Source organism: Bos indicus, chromosome 14, assembly GCF_029378745.1.
Source record: "Bos indicus isolate NIAB-ARS_2022 breed Sahiwal x Tharparkar chromosome 14, NIAB-ARS_B.indTharparkar_mat_pri_1.0, whole genome shotgun sequence".
NCBI lineage: Eukaryota > Metazoa > Chordata > Mammalia > Artiodactyla > Bovidae > Bos > Bos indicus.
The window spans coordinates 31,547,759-31,560,826 of NC_091773.1; the positions used below are offsets into that span (position 1 = coordinate 31,547,759).

The following is a 13,068-nucleotide window of genomic DNA, read 5'->3' on the forward strand; positions in this document are numbered from 1 at the left end:
TAGCCTATCAGGCTCCTCCGTCCATGGGATTTTCCCGGCAAGAGTACTGGAGTGGGTTGCCATTTCCTTCTCCAGAGGATCTTCCCGACCCAGGGATTGAACCCGGGTCTCCCTCATTGTAGGCAGACGCTTTACCGTCTGAGCCACCAAGAAGCTGCAATGGGGCAAAGAACTGTTTTTACGTGGGTGTAAGCAATGGCAACCCACTCCAGTACTCTTGCCTGGCAAATCCCATGTACAGAGGAGCCTGGTAGGCTGCAGTCCATGGGGTCGTTAGGACTCGGACACGACTGAGCGACTACACTTTCACTTCATGCATTGGAGAAGGAAATGGCAACCCACTCCAGTGTTCTTGCCTGGAGAATCCCAGGGACGGGGGAGCCCGGTGGGCTGCCGTCTCTGGGGTCGCACAGAGTCGGACACGACTGAAGCGACTTGGTGGCAGCAGCAGCAGCAGCAGGTACTCTTAAGATTGTTGAAAGCCAAAAAAAAAAAAAAAAAGATGTCTATGGAAAAGTAGACATAGAAGTAGTTCCGAATGCCGCTTTTGAGAGAATGATAACATGGCATCCTAGTTTACTTCCAGATGAATCATTGCACATGCGTAAAGCCCTTTGACTTGTAGTGGTTTGGCGCAAAACTTTCCTAGAGGGGCGTTCTCTAGCGTCTCAAGGTGGCCATGGAAACTTGTGGATGGCTATGATCGTGCCTTTTGGCGCGTTTGTAAAAATAACATCTATACGAGCTATTAGTGTTTTGCTAAGTGTCCAGTACCCACTTCTTGAAACAGTTTACAGTTTAATCTTATACATTCCACTGTGGAACCACTTCTGTCCCCTAAACCGAATTAATCTAGGGGGAATATGTTGTCACCCACCACTTCATGGGAAATAGATGGGGAAACAGTGGAAACAGTGTCAGACTTTATTTTTCTGGGCTCCAAAATCACTACAGATGGTGACTGCAGCCATGAAATTAAAAGACGCTTACTCCTCGGAAGGAAAGTTATGACCAACCTAGATAGCATATTCAAAAGCAGAGACATTACTTTGCCAACAAAGGTCCGTCTAGTCAAGGCTATGGTTTTTCCTGTGGTCATGTATGGATGTGAGAGTTGGACTGTGAAGAAGGCTGAGCGCCGAAGAATTGATGCTTTTGAACTGTGGTGTTGGAGAAGACTTGAGAGTCCCTTGGACTGCAAGGAGATCCAACCAGTCCATTCTGAAGGAGATCAGCCCTGGGATTTCTTTAGAAGGAGTGATGCTAAAGTTGAAACTCCAGTATTTTGGCCACCTCATGCGAAGAGTTGACTCATTGGAAAAGACTCTGATGCTGGGAGGGATTGGGGACAGGAAGAGAAGGGGACGACAGAAGATGAGATGGCTGGATGGCATCACTGACTAGATGGATGTGAGTCTGAGTGAACTCCGGGAGTTGGTGATGGATAGGGAGGCCTGGCGTGCTGCATTCAGGGGGTCGCGAAGAGTCGGACACGACTGAGCGACTGATCTGATCTGATCTGAAGAGTTAATACAGTGTTTAATTATTTCATTTATTTGCTTGTTTTTAGGTATCCTTCTTTCTTCTCCTATTCCCCATTCCACACTAGATTCTAAGTTCCAAAACACAGGGACCGGGTCTCTATTCCTTGTTTTATCCCTAATACCTACCATAGATGCTCAGTGTTTATATTACTGGGAAAAATAAAGAGGGAGGGCGGGGGGTAGTTTCACCTCCGCAACTTCAACTTTTAGTTACCTTGAAAGTTTGCATAAGTGGTCAGCGTTGCCTGGAGTGCTTTCCCCTTACTTTTCTGACTGGGAGCTCATATTAATATTTAAAAAGAGAGCTCAAAGATCTCTACCATGCAATCATTCTCAACTTCTTTCTCTCTCCAGTCATCTTCCTTCCACGACGAATCTAAATGTCTGTAGGTGCTTCTGTAGCTGTTACACATTGAAATAATATGTTTGTTTACTTGGAAGTTTTCCTTTTCACTGTAAGCGGGTGCACTCTGCTCTGGGTTGTATCCTCCACTCCTAGAAAGGTGTGTGACATTTAGTTAAGACAAACATATAGGAATTACGGAATCCACAGCCCCACCTGCGGTTTTGACATTATCTTTCAAACCCTCATACAAGGTGACTTGAGATAAAGGAGCCTTAGCTGCACTGGCCTGGGAAGCTAGAGAGAGATCTCTTTTCTAGTGGTGATATATGGCCACTAAGTATTCGGGTGAACTGAGTATTTTGAAATTAGTAATAAAGTCTAGGACAAAACGTTGACCAGACTCCTGAGGGAGCAATAGTGCCCGGAGAGGTGTGCCAACAGTTTTTCTCTACCTTTTCCCCTGTCTGTCCCCTCCAGGCTCCCCCCACCCACCTCCCCCAGGCTCTGAACAGAGGCCAGCTAGGGCTTGGAAGGTTTGAAGTGGGCAGAATCAGTTTAGCCTCGGAAAGTGGCTCCGGCAGTTCAACAGTCTCAGGCGGAGTCCGAGCCCAGATTCGGGTGAGCCCTGCGAACCGCCGGGCGTCCATGCGGCCTCCGGGGCGGCAGGGGGCGCCCCCGGCCGCGAGCCTCTGCCCCGCGGCTGCAGTGGGGCGGGGCCACGCCCGGCCGTTGGCGAAGGGCGGGCGGAGGGCTCGGCCTGAGAGGCGGAGCCCGGGTGGCTTGTCACACCGTTCCCGCGCTGGGCGACTGCCGTCGCTTCTTCGGACCGCGGCTAAGAGCCTCGCTAGAACGCTGTGCTGTTCCCCGACGCCAGACCGCTTAGCTGAGTAAGCGTCCGTCGGCCACGGTGGGGAGCGGGCCTGTCAGGGTGTGGCCGGGCTTGAGGAGCGTCCCGGGGCTGGGTTCGCGGCTGAGGGCCTCACTGGGGGCCAAGGTCCTGGGGTTACCTGGGTTGGGGTGGGGTTCCCTGGGTACTGGGGTCTCGTGGCCGCCGGGCTGTGGTTGGTGTCTAGCAGCTGTGGGCTCCGGGGTCCCGGACCTCTCTGGGGTTTCGCTGCAGCGTGGCTGGGGGCGGTGCTCGGTGCCCCGGTTGCCCTGTGCGTGAGGGTCTCGCCGTCGCCAGACCGGCCCGGGGCGGTGCCTTGGTTACGTGGTCTGGACTCCGGGCCGCAGCTCCCACCGCCGCCGCCCTGGGTGCTGTTGAGACCCGGTTGCCTGACAACGCGTTGACGCTTCCCGAGGAGACTGCCACCCACGGCGCCGGCGCCCGGAGACCAGCTGCGCCTCGGTTCGCGTGCCTCCCCTCCCCATCAGCCTCTCTCCGCTGCTCGCCAGTGCATGTGGAAGCACCATTCCTTTCACTCGGGGCTGGTTAATGGTTAACGTTTATTGAGTGCTTGTGTCCCAGCGCTGTTTCTCAGTGCTTTCTTTGCAAGTAAAATTGGATTCCCACAGCCCTGTGAGGTCGGCGCTGCTATTACCCAGTTTCCCCCGGGCTCCTTGAGCTTGAACCTGTTGTTTCTATTTGCCTTGATTTTAGGATAGTTACCTGCGATTGGAATCACGTTTGCAATAACTTAGCACTGGGATTCATCCTTTGAGAGAAGCTGGGTCTCAAGATTATAGGATGAAGTTTAGCTTGGGTTTCTGGGAAGACTAATTTCTATAGTAAACCACTACCTCGATTCCAAACACCTTGGGAAATGCAGGAGTCTAATAGTAACCAATATGAGTTTGTAAAAAGCCTACACAGACGGCGTTCAACTTTGCATGAAAGAATGGCTTTTCATGTTCATAAGCAAAAATGAATCCTATGGTAACCCATAAATTGTTGCTTTCTTTTCTGCATATTTCTTCTTGCTAGAAGTGCACTGACTTTCTGTATGTTGAAGTGCTCCCCAAGGATGAAATTTTGAGTCTCCTTCGCACGTGGAGCAAGTGGTAAAGAACCCCTCCTGTCAGTGCAGGAGGCCTAAGAGACGAGGATTTGATCCCTGTGTTGGGAAGATCCCCTGAAGGAGGGCTTGGCAACCCACTTCAGTATTCTTGCCTAGAGAACCCCATGCACAGAGGATCCTGGAGGTCTGCAGTCCATAGGGTCGCACTGAGTCGGACATGACTGAAGTGACTTAGCACCCAGGGACGCAGTACAGATAACCCGATGAAAGGGAGCAGGTGGTTTTAGATAGGATAAATTGAAAAAGGGTGCTTTCACTGAATGGATCTGGTTGTGCCTTCCACAGACACAGACACATACAGAGGCATGATAATGGATTGCTTAGAATGAGTTCCTCTAGGATTGCTTTTTCCCTCTAGTTTTTTCTTTAAATTAAACCTCCAGTTTTGAGTCACTTAGTTGGCTGTTGCATCAAATGATTCTTTGGTTTTACAGGTTGTCCACTAGTGATGGCAGATGGGATCAGCACAGCTCCAGGTGCTCCGTTGCTAATACCTATACTATGAAATAACATCTGCCCCCTCCCCCCACTGGAAAGTCATTTAAGAGTTCTTTAGACTTCATCTTCAAAAGTAGCCAGAAAATTCAAGTGACAGGTTAACCCAGAAAATCTTTTGCAGTTAGTGAAATTAGGGTATAACTAAGAACATTCAGAATACCACACACACAGTTCAGGTGATGCTGGTATAGTGATGGGACAGCAGTGATTGAGAATGAAAGTAATTAGCATGCACATTCTCTGCTGGGGAAGCCTAAGGGGAAGCAGGTGGTCAGCCTAGAAAAATATTTCTCAGTGGATTTCCTATGAAATCAGTGTGTCTTGGGTTTAACTTTGAAATAAATTTAAAAATTGGGGGGAAAAAAAGGGTGGTTTGAGTACAGCATTTCTCAAATGAAGATTTTAGACTTAACCTGATTAACTATTACAGACTTTGAGCAGATTGCAGATTATCCTTTAACGTCTTTCTGACTTAATTTCTGATTGCTTTCCTGAGTGGGAGACAAAAGTCTTTGAATAAATGTTTTGGAAGTTTTGCATAACCAAAAGTTTATCTAATTTATGTTACTGTTCTTAGCATTAATGATGTATTATTAACAGTTACTAACAGACTTAGTTGTGCTTTTATAAATTTGTGTGCTCTCTCTATCCTAACCCTCAGTTTCCTTTCTCCTTCCAATAACATGGTATTTACTTCTTAGCAATATTTAGAGAGATTTGTCAAAGTTTAGATACGCCCTTGGAAGTTTCATTCATGTGGATGTCATCTGCAAGGAGAAAAAGATTTAGCACCTTTCATTAGGTGGAAAGATCTCCATGTGGATGGGAAATGAAAAACATTGTCTTGGTTCAGCTCAGAACTCCCTTTTTATCTTCTAAGGCTTTTTCACAGGCTCCCCACTGCACCCCACACCCATATATAATCACTCCCTGCTGTTCTGTTCTCTTGCACTGCTGCTAAGTCACTTCAGTCGTGTCCGACTCTGTGCAACCCCATAGATGGCAGCCCACCAGGCTCCCCCGTCCCTGGGATTCTCCAGGCAAGAACACTGGAGTGGGTTGCCATTTCCTTCTCCAATGCATGACAGTGAAAGTGAAGTCACTCAGTTGTTTCTGACTCTTAGCGACCCCATGGACTGCAGCCCACCAGGCGCCTCCGTCCATGGGATTTTCCAGGCAAAAGTATGGAGTGGGGTGCCATTGCCTAGGGTCTCTTTTTTTCCTGACAGCCTCTTCTTTTATAGCTTTAAAAATCATTTAAAAAACTACTAACCCTTTTTTTTTTTTTTTTTTTTACTAACATGGACTCTACTCTGAATTCCAGACATATTCAGATTGTTTTCTTGATACCACTGTTGGATCCTTTATGGATGGGCACCTCACATCAACCCCAGTCTGGCTAGACTGTGAGCCAGTGTGGCAGGGGACATAATGTCCCCAAATTTGAGGGCAAGGATCATATATTACACTTTTCATTCCCCTAGCATCTAGAGCAATGTCCTCCTTTGGGGCGGGAGTTACTTTTCCTTCGTAATACTTCCATAGAAGGGTGGAAATTTGCACTTCACCAGAGAGAGAAAGGATGGGAACAATATTTTCCCTTCCTTTTGTGGTTATGAGATTGGGAGAAGGCATCAGGCATACTCAGTTCTTTCTGGTTTCTCTGTTTTTTGGATTGACTCAGGTTTTTCAGAATGAATGTTTCTGGTCAGCTTATATTACTATCTATATAATAAGCATGAAGGGTCTATGTTTAAAATTTAAAGATATTGATTTGGATTATGATAAATAAGTATCCTTTGTTGGTGATATAAATCCCAGTATACTTTGGATGAGTACTGATACATGTATACAAAGACTATGAAGATACAATGAGAATTAATAAAACAGTTGTGATTTATTGATTTATTTTAATTAGGCTGTGTCAGGTCTTACTTGTGGCATGCAGAATCTTTTAGAGTCATGTGAAATCTTTTGTTGGGGTGCCTGTACACTCTCTAGTTGTGGCATGCAGGCTCTGGAGCACACGGGTTCAGTAGTTGCACTACGCCGGCTTAGTTGCTTCACAGCATGTGGAATCTTAGTTCCTCAACCAGGGATGAAACCCACGTCCCCCTGCATTGCAGGTCGGATTCTCAGTCACTGGACCACCAGGGAAGTCCCTGGTTATTGATGTCTATGTGACAAAGGTACCGTACAGTTTGTATGTACTGATTCATTTCCTTTTTTCTTCATAGCAACCCCTGGCGTAGGTAGTTCCACTTTACAGGTGAGGAAACAGAGGAACAGAGAAATTAAGGAAAACATTGAGGTCAATCACATATGGAATTGGTTTCAAATCCATGTCTTTCACTTAAACTGATTTTCTGAAAACTGGTTATCATCTACATACTATATATACAGCTAGTGGGGAGAAAAACTGGTAATATCTTGGGAAAAGTATGAACGATCTTACATTGTAGAGTGAAGGAAGAATGAAGAATCCCATTTAGATTTCTTTAGGTTGATCTTCCTTATAACTTAATCTCGAAATTGTAAACCTTTTTTACTCAATTTTGTACTTAGACTGTATCCATTAATTCAGTCTCTGTGATTCATTAAGTAATTCTTGAATAAATTTTTAGTTGAAATATGTTTTATGTAAGTTGTCACATGTTTTTAGGAGTGAGAAGGAGAAAAATGGCCATGACAGCTAGAGGCCGGCATGTAACCAAGGGCTTGGTGTTGCTAGAAACTGGCCTGACAATATTGCTTAGACTTGGTGTTCTTCTGTTGAAGATACACAGTTGCACAGAACATCAATATCAGACAGAGCTGCTCTGTGTCCATGGTAAATCAAGGGAAAAACAGTACTACTCCACCGTCATGTCCAAACACAGATGAAACAAGAGTGTTGTCCCAGCCACAAAATAACTAACGCCCAGTTGGTAATGATTGCTGCTGCTCTGGAGAAGGCAATGGCACCCCACTCCAGTACTGTTGCCTGGAAAATCCCATGGATGGAGTCGGACACGACTGAGCGACTTCACTTTCAGTTTCCACTTTCATGCATTGGAGAAGGAAATGGCAACCCACTCCAGTGTTCTTGCCTGGAGAATCCCATGGACGGAGAAGCCTGGTGGGCTGCAGTCCACGGGGTCGCACAGAGTCGGACACGACTGAAGCAACTTAGCAGCAGCAGCAGCAGCAGCCTGACAGCATTTAGTCCTGAGCAAAGCTCTGCTTCCTTAAGCTAGCTAGCTAGTGTGTGCTCAGTCATGTCTGACTCTTTGTGCCTCCATGGACTGTAACCTGCCAGGTTCTTCTGCCCATGGAATTTCCCAGGCAAGAGTACTGGAGTGGGTTGCCATTTCCTCCTCCAGGGGATCTTCCCGACCCAGGGATCGAACCTGTATCTCTTGCATCTCCTACAAGAAAGAGGTGGGTGGATTCTTTACCACTAATGCCTTCCTTAAGCCCTCCCCCAAATCAACTAATACAAGCCCAGCCTATGAGTCTTTCTTTAGTTTAGTCCCTCAGTCATGTCCGACTCTCTGCGACCCCATGGACTGCAGCACACCAGGCCTCCCTGTCCATCACCAACTCCAGGAGTTTACCCGAACTCATGTCTGTTAAGTCAGTGATACCATCCAACTGTCTTATCCTCTGTCATCCCCTTCTCCTCCTGCCTTCAATCTTTCCCAGCAGCAGGGTCTTTTGAAATGTGTTAGTTCTTCGTATCAGGTGGCCAAAGTATTGGAGTTTCAGCTTCAGCATCAGTCCTTCCAATGAACACCCAGGACTGATCTCCTTTAGGATGGACTGGTTGGATCTCCTTGCAGTCCAAGGGACTCTTCAAGAGTCTTTGGCAACACCACAGTTCAAAAGCATCAATTCTTCTGTGCTCAGCTTTCTTTATAGTCCAACTCTCTCATCCATACATGACTACTGGAAAAACCATAACTTTGACTAGACCGACCTTTGTTGGCAAAGTAATGTCTCTGCTTTTTAATATGCTGTCTAGGTTGGTCATAACTTTTCTTCCAAGGAGTAAATGTCTTTTAATTTCATGGCTGCAGTCACCATCTGCAGTGATTTTGGAGCCCCAAAAGATAAAGTCTCTCACTGTTTCCACTGTTTCCCCATCTATTTCCCATGAAGTGATGGGACCAGATGCCATGATCTTTGTTTTCTGAATATTGAGCTTTAAGCCAACTTTTTCACTCTCCTCTTTCACTTTCATAAAGAGGCTCTTTAGTTCCTCTTCACTTTCTGCCAAAAGGATGGTGTCATCTGCATATCTGAGGTTATTGATGTTTCTCCTGGCAATCTTGATTCCAGCTAGTGTTTCATCCAGCCCAGCGTTTCTCATGATGTACTCTGCATATAAGTTAAATAAGCAGGGTAGCAATATACACCCTTGATGTACTCCTTTTCCTATTTGGAACCAGTGTGTTGTTCCATGTCCAGTCCTAACTGTTGCTTCCTGACCTGCACACAGATTTCTCAAGAGAAAGGTCAGGTGGTCACTGGTATTCCCATCTCTTTCAGAATTCCCCACAGTTTATTGTGATCTACACAGTCAAAGGCTTTGGCATAATCAATAAAGCAGAAATAGATGTTTTTCTGGAACTCTTGCTTTTTCAATGATCCAGTGGATGTTGGCAATTTGATCTCTCGTTCCTCTGCCTTTTCTAAAACCAGCTGGAACATCTGGAAGTTATGGTTCACGTACTGTTGAATTCTGGCTTGGAGAATTTTGAGCATTACTTTACTAGCGTGTGAGATGAGTGCAAATGTGCAGTAGTTTGAGCATTCTTTGGCATTGCCTTTCTTTGGGATTGGAATGAAAACTGACCTTTTCCAGTCCTGTGGCTACTGCTGAGTTCTCCAAATTTGCTGGCATATTGAGTGCAGCACTTTCACAGCATCATCTTTTATGATTTGAAATAGTTCAACTGGAATTCCATCACCTCCACTAGCTTTGTTCATAGTGATGTTTCCTAAGGCCCACTTGACTTCACATTCCAGGATGTCTGGCTCTAGGTGAGTGATCACACCGTCATGATTATCTGGGTCGTGAAGCTCTTTTTTGTACAGTTCTGTGTATTCTTGCCACCCCTTAATGTCTTCTGCTTCTGTTAGGTCCATACCATTTCTGTCCTTTATTGAGCCCATCTTTGCATGAAATAGTCCCTTGGTATCTCTGATTTCTTGAAGAGATCTCTAGTCTTTCCCATTCTATTGTTTTCCTCTATTTCTTTGCACTGATCACTGAGGAAGGCTTTCGTACCTCTCCTTGCTGTTCTTGGAACTCTGCATTCAGATGGGTATATCTTTCCTTTTCTCCTTTGCTTTTCACAGCTGTTTGTAAGACCTCCTCAGACAGCCATTTTGCTTTTTTGCATTTCTTTTCCATGGGGATGGTCTTGCTCCCTGTCTCCTGTACAGTGTCACGAACCTCCGTCCATAGTTCATCAGGCACTCTATCAGATCTAGTCCCTTAAATCTATTTCTTACTTCCACTGTATAATTGTTAACACCTTCTTAATAAGATACTCCAGAGTTCCCCATGGTGGTGTTGACATCCCTCAATTTGATGAGTAATAAACCCAGCTAGTTTAACTATAGTAATGTGCCTGGTGTTCTATGGAGGGTATTACCAGAAGAAAGCTTATTAGTATTTTTGACTCTTCAATTTAGTATTTGAAATGTTATACTCTAATCAGGTTAGACAGCAGGGCAAAATTAGAGATAATTAAACATGTACTTATATCTGCTAAATTTTATATTTTAACTATGGCATCTTTTTAAAAAATTTATTTATTTATTTAGGCTGCGCCTTGTCTTAGTTGGGGCATGTGAACTCTTAATTAGTTGCAGCAAGTGGAATCTAATTTCCTGATCAGAGACTGAACCTGAGCCTCCTGAACTGGGAGGGCTGAGTCTTAGCCACTGGACCACCAAGAAATTCCCAGCTAAGGTATTGATATATTTTATGCTCACTACCACTGCTTAAAAAATGTTTATTGCTATGATAGCTGTTCAGTAAAATCAGTTCTAGAATTTATAATTGATGTTAAGTTATTGTAATAAAGAGAAATCCACTTATGTATAAATTCAAAGTCTGGTTAGAATTAAGAAATGAGCATGTTAAACTGATAATTATTAACAGACCTTAATTAACTCTTTAACAGAGTGAAAGAGGCCTGTAAAATGGTTTTTGTTTTTAGATTTAAAGACATTTCTGCTTAAATTCTTTATAAAATCTTATAGCAAATTATATTATTATATATGTATTATCCCATCATTATCTTTTATTTTTTTCAGACATAAAATACTTAGGAAAACTAGGACGTTTTAAAAAGTGACTTTTTCACTTGAAACTACTCTTTGCTGTTGAACTGTTTTGAATTTTTATTAGGAAAAGCTCTTTTGTGAAAAACTGCACTTAACTCTTCTTGGTTTGCAATATATTTTGCTAAGGCCACATTTTAAAATCAGTGTTCTTTTTGGAAGTAAATAATAAAATGAAGTTCACATTATGTACTACTTAACTGTAGTAATATAAGTTTCAACATACTTCTTTTAGGTAAAACTTGCTTTTCTACATTTCTTCAAATTATTACTGTCCTCCAAACATTAAGGGCTTCCCTGGTGGCTGAGCTGGTAAAGAATCTGGCTGCAATGTGGGAGACCTGGGTTCGATCCCTGGGTTGGGAAGATCCCCTGGAGAAGGGAAAAGCTACCCACTCAGAATTCCATGGACTGGAGAATTCCATGGACTGTACAGTGCTTGGGGTCGCAAAGAGTTGGACATGACTGAGTGACTTCCACTTTCCAAACATTAAATTTTGTGGATGCCTTTTTCTTTGGCTCTCTTGGATTTAATATTGTTTACTACTTTTTTTCTCATTTTTTTTCTTCTGTAAATTACATTGACTGGGTTTTGCTTTGTATCCTCTTTTAATCCTTCTTTGTACTCCCCCCCACCACACACCCCAACTTCAATTCTTCCATTACCACCTCAAATGAACATTCCTATCATTTAGTTCTGGATCATCTTTTGTCCTTGTCTGCCTTAATTTTTCAGATCTTCAACTATTATCTTTAAAATTATTAACTTTTAAACAAAGGTTTCTAATGTGGTCCTCTTGAATCTGTTGGAAATTTCCATCAGCTAGTTGGTCATCATCGGTGACTAACTGTAACTTAACACAGTGAAACCAAACCTTGCCAAACTACCCAGCTTCTTCTGACTTATTTCTGTCCAGGAGTCTATTAATGTTTAGTTTCCAGGACTTAAAACTTCAGTTAGCACTGGCTCCTTTCTTGCCACACACTGAATTAGTTATTAATTTTTGTGGATTTTTCAAGGATTTATTTTAAAATACATTAGTTTCAGTGAGAAAAAGATAGTTTTTTCAAAAACTGGTGCTGGAATTTATATCCAGATTCAGACAATTGAACATTGATGACCCTGACCTTAAACATTTGAAATGGATCATGGGTATAAGATGTAAGAAATAATACATGTAAGAGAGGTGGTTATAAAACTTCTAAAAGAAAACATCATTGTTCAGTTGCTAAGTCGTGTCCGACTCTTTGTGACCCCATGAATTGCTGCATGCCAGGCTTCCCTGTTGCTTCTTGACCTGCATACAGATTTCTCAGGTGTCAAGTAAGGTTGTCTGGTATTCCCATCTCTTTAAGAATATTCCATACTTTGTTGTGATCCACACAGTCAAAGGCTTTAGTATAGTCAATGAAGCAGAGTAGATGTTTTTTGGAATTCCTTTGGTATTTCTATGATTCAGCATATATTGGCAATTTGGTTTCTCATTTCTCTGCCTTTCCTAAATCTGGCTTGTACATCTGTAAAAGTTCTCCATTCATGTACTGTTGAAACCTAGCTTGAAGGATTTTGAGTATAATCTTTCTAACATGTGAAATGAGTGCAGCTGTAAAGTAATTTGAACATTCTTTGGTATTGCTTTTCTTTGGGGTTGGAGTGAAGACTGACCTTTCCAGTCCTGTGGCCATTCTGAGTTTTCCAAATTTGCTGGCATTATGAGCGCTGGCATACTGAGTGCAGCACTTTAACAGCATCATCTTTTAGGATTTGGAAACATAGAAGAAAATATTTGTGATCTCAGGTTAGGCAAAAGTTTCTTACATATGATACAAAGGCACAAACATTTGATTAAAAATTGATGATAAATAGATAAATTAGACTTCATAAAATTTAAAAACGTTTGCTGGTTGGAACACATAACTGCACGTGTTCATAGCTGCTTTATTTATAATTGTCAAAATCTAAAAGCAACCATGCTAGCCTTCAGTGTGGGGTGAAGGAATGGATAAAACTGTGGTACATCCTGACACTGGAATACTTTTCAGTGCTATAAAGAAATGAGCTAAAAAGCCATGAAAAGTCAATGAGAAACCTTAGTAGTATGTAATAGTAAGTGAAGGAAGCCAATTTGAATAGGCTACATACTGTGTGTTTACAACCATATGACATTCTGGAAAAGGCAGAACTATGGAGACAGTAAAAAGATCAGCAATTGACAGTGGCTGGAGGGGAGGGAGAAATGAAAAGGTGGAATACAGAGTACTTTTCGGGCAGTGAAACTACTCTGTATGATACAGTAAAGGTAGATCCATATCATTATACATGTGT

The 13,068-nt window shown here is 43.3% G+C and overlaps 1 protein-coding gene across 14 annotated transcripts in view; it reads left to right on the forward strand.

Annotated features, from left to right (window-relative positions):
• Positions 1–13,068, forward strand: part of CSPP1 (centrosome and spindle pole associated protein 1) — a 192,467-nt gene that overhangs the window by 78,536 nt on the left and 100,863 nt on the right. For 9 of the 14 annotated variants that reach the window (XM_019973528.2, XM_019973526.2, XM_019973527.2 and 6 more), the window contains exon 1: positions 2,646–2,777. The exons of 1 other annotated variant lie outside the window; for it this stretch is intronic. The gene's annotated coding sequence lies outside the window, so the exon portion shown is untranslated. Of the gene's footprint in view, positions 1–82; positions 461–2,637; positions 2,798–10,220; positions 10,369–13,068 lie in introns of those variants that run through there. 4 more of the 14 variants (XM_019973520.2, XM_070802623.1, XM_070802625.1 and 1 more) reach the window with 4 other exon arrangements.